The sequence below is a fragment of the Nannospalax galili genome, unplaced genomic scaffold (assembly GCF_000622305.1).
Source record: "Nannospalax galili isolate Female #2095 unplaced genomic scaffold, S.galili_v1.0 scaffold226, whole genome shotgun sequence".
NCBI classification, from domain to species: domain Eukaryota; kingdom Metazoa; phylum Chordata; class Mammalia; order Rodentia; family Spalacidae; genus Nannospalax; species Nannospalax galili.
In genome coordinates this window covers 27203-31236 of record NW_008355273.1, presented here as the reverse complement: position 1 = coordinate 31236, position 4034 = coordinate 27203, and positions in this window count along the sequence as shown.

The window sequence follows — 4034 nt, the reverse complement described above, 5'->3', positions numbered from 1 at the left end:
CTGGTAAAAGAAAGGAGCCAGGGGCTCCTCCCAACCCCATGGGACCCCTGAGGAACAAATCCTCTAACGACCTCATGAGTAAAAACAAATCAGTTTTTCTGGTCCAATTGTATGTCCTTAAACTCCCAAAAGGGAAGTATAACCAAAGATTAAAGGGGCCAATATAATTTCATAAGAGCATACATATATATATAGCTAAAAGTTACTTGACAAACAGCAAAGCCAGACAGGCAATACCTTCAGTCGAGTTGTTGGCCGGGATGGATAAAGGCTCTTCCAGATAGTAACTCAACATACTACTGGAAAAATGAACAGCAGACCCCAATTCTTTCCAAAGGAATACTGACAATGGATTGCCGTAGATGAGGAACAGCTGATCCTCCTGGAACAGGGACCTCTGGCTGACTAGATTTACCAGAAGGGCAGATAGGGGGGAATAGATGGGGGTGCTGATAGCACAGTGGACAGTGGCACGGATGGCACAGTATGGAGGCTCTAGTGGGAGAGGAAGGCTGTCTATCTGACCACTTTATATTCATGCTCAGATGCCAAGGAGCATATAGAGATTAGAAATGCATGTGAAAACGTCTCAATGTCAATCGCCTTAAAATGAATTTTTCTGTATGAAACTGTGTATTTTAACAACGAAGATTAAAGGGTCTTATAGAGTTTATAATGAGTCAAAGATTGTATAAGCATAATAATTCATCTGTAAACCTAAAAATGTACAGCCAATTGTGAAAGAGATGTACCCTAGCTCAGAAAAATGTTATCTAATAGGTTAATGCTGTTGTAATGTAATGCTTCTTCTAATTTAAAAAAAAAAAAAAAGAATCGTATACCTTGTCACCAAAAAAAAAAATTGAAGCGCTTACTCCCCAGTTCATGCCTGATGTCTAAAAACTGGTGTTGACCTTTACTGTGGCAACAATGATCATCCTATGTTTTACTATAATTCTTGGAATGAGAAAAATATGGAAGCTCTAGATAAGAATTATTGTTTGTTTTTCAACCTATTGCTAATTGACAAAGTGGGTAAACTGGGTGTGGTGGCATATGCCTTTAATCCCAGTATGCCTTTAATCTCTGCTCAGGAGGCAGAGGGGCAGATCTTTGTGAGTTCAAGGCCAGCCTGGTCTGTATAGTGAGTTCCAGGCCAGCTGAGGCTACTGAGAGACCCTGTCTCAAAAAGAACAAAATAATAAATTAAATAAGTAAATGAAGGAAGGAAGAGAGAGAGGAAAGAAAGAGAGAGAAAAAGAGAGAGAGAGGAAAGAAAGAGAGGAAAGAAAGAAAGAAAGAAAGAAAGAAAGAAAGAAAGAAAGAAAGAGGTACAGGAGACAAAGATTCCTAACATTTAGGCTCCACAGTCTTCTGATCTCAAAGTAGGTCCTTTAAACATAGTGTGGCAGATCATCACTCAAGAGACCTCTCCATCTTCTAGGTTAAGGGTGGTGGGTGCAAAACCTAAATCTAGACAACCAGACTCTCCCATGATCAGAATCTAAATTTAAAGAATGACTGATATAAAAAAATGTACTCTGCTTGCTTTCATCATCCAAAGGTCAAAATATGAAGGATGGAACATATGGGGAGTTTTAAAAATTCTTGATGTTACTGTCTAACCCAGGCATCCTGGTCTAGAATACAGTCTCTGAGCATCAAGACTGGATAGTTACCCAGGTAACTGGTAAGCTCTGTGAGAAATGAGAGCAGTGTCTCTAGCCCACAACATACACCCATTTATGTTCTACCTTACCTGTGAACAAAACCATCCTGGTTCATGCTTTTTAAGGCAGGTTCTTCTGCTGTTTCGTTAATATGGTGAACTATTTGTAATATTCCAGGAAATTACAACTGTATCAACCAAAGACATTTCTCTTTCTTGTAGTCAAAGAGCCTAAATTGTTATTGTGGTGAAGACTGAGCACAGATGTTAACCTCCAGTAAAAAATGTCCTCCCAATAACTCTTCCATCTTTCTAAAACAACTCACCTCAACCTTTCATGACCACTATGAATAGGTGAGCAGATGATTGCCTGCCCAGGGTCCTGAGCCAAGAAGGGAGCTGAAACTATAATTCAGTCTACACTTGTCTTGCCAAGCCATGTACTCTGGCACAGGACTGATCTACCCATAGGAAAAGACGTTTTGTGAAAAATTCATACAAAAGCACCATCTGTTTTCAAGCCATAAACCCATCCGACTAATCAGGCATAAGGGATGTCTTTTCTAATGTGCACAAAGAACGCATATGGGCAGTGGCCCTAACTGTCCACTGTCTTTCCAACATGATCAATATTTTTCTTCTTCAAACTTCAAATTTCTGAGCTCTAACACCTTCTAATATGCCTATCTTCCTCCATGTTTAAGATCAACCTCTCAACCACTTTTCTTCAATAGACTCTGAATTTGGAATCACATGAGGAAGGAAAATTTCTCACCTGTACCACTCACAATGCCAGTAGCCATCCAATTAGAAAGCAACAGACTAATTATAATATCTATCTACATGTGAAAAGTGGTTTAGTGATGTAAGGTGTTTCTTTTATCAACCTTAGATGAAAGATTAAAGATTAGTGAAGAAAATAGTGTAATAATTTGTCTAAAAACTAAAAATGAGTTGTCATTCATCAAAGATATAGTAGATGTTACAATTAAAATTTTGCTTTCAGAAGATTTGGCATGCCAAAGCTAAACAGCAACATGAATTTTTTAAATGGTTTGGGATGATTGGCCAGTTTCAACATATTTACCAATTGGCAGCTGTGAGTTTGAATATAGTTCCCTAATGTCGAGTTTTTCATTCCAAATTCCTAAGTAGCCTCAAAATGAAAACTAACAGAAAAGTTTTAGCCATAATGCCCACTGCCACCCAGCCAGGATCCAACAGGCACAACTTAGGGATCACAGAGGCTGTGATCAACTTTGGCTTCCTTAGATTTGTATCACTGATACCTGGAATTCTATGCATCACTTCAACATGGGAACTACTTTCCCTTTTGTGATGTGACATAGCTAAGTAAGATTTTCCTTTAGCTTGGTTTACTTGATTTTTATATTTTATTAATTTCTTACTACAATACTTTAAATTTATACTCGTTTTAAAAGATGAATGCAATTTACTAAACAATGAAAATAACATCTGAGCACATCAATATAACATGAAAAGTGTGATCCTTTCAGTTTAGTCTTGAGTCTTCCTTCTTCCAAGTTCAGAGATGTCTGAGTAATTGAATCACAACATTCGAAGGAGTGGTGCTTACAAAAAAGTATGGGAGACAAAAGGTGAAAATTTGCTAAATTATTCAGTTTAAGCCAATGACTAGCCCAGCAATTTTATTTTACCCCCATGTAGGAATTATTAAACTATTATGTTGAGTGAAAAAAAGAGTTAATATTATTAGTGAATACATATTGTTGAAACTTCTACAATAGAGATATTTTCTGTCTCTAGAGCTACCAGATATGTTTCTGATTCAAGTTAATAAATTTCCATTGTGTTTCTACATTGGTATTTAATTCCTTTTAGAGACCAATTGTACAAATTTGTTTTTAAATAAATAATTTATTGAGAATTTCATATATGCATATAAGGTGTTTTGATCAAATCCATGCCCACCTCCTCCCCTCCAACTCCTCCCATGTCTCCCCATCACATTTTTCTGACAACTTCATGTACTCTTTCTTTTTCTTTGATTGATTGATTTATTTAATTCCTTTTAGAGACCAATTGTACAAATTTGTTTTTAAATAAATAATTTATTGAGAATTTCATATATGCATATAAGGTGTTTTGATCAAATCCATGCCCACCTCCTCCCCTCCAACTCCTCCCATGTCTCCCCATCACATTTTTCTGATAACTTCATGTACTCTTTCTTCTTCTTTGATTTATTTATTATTGGGCTTTTGGCTACTCTAACATTCCCCCTTCTGAAGAGGTAATCCTAAAATCATTTAAGGATTAGATACAAGCTCCAAAATACTTTTGACATTTTTGGCCTTTGGAACAGAGTGTGCTGTTAACAGTC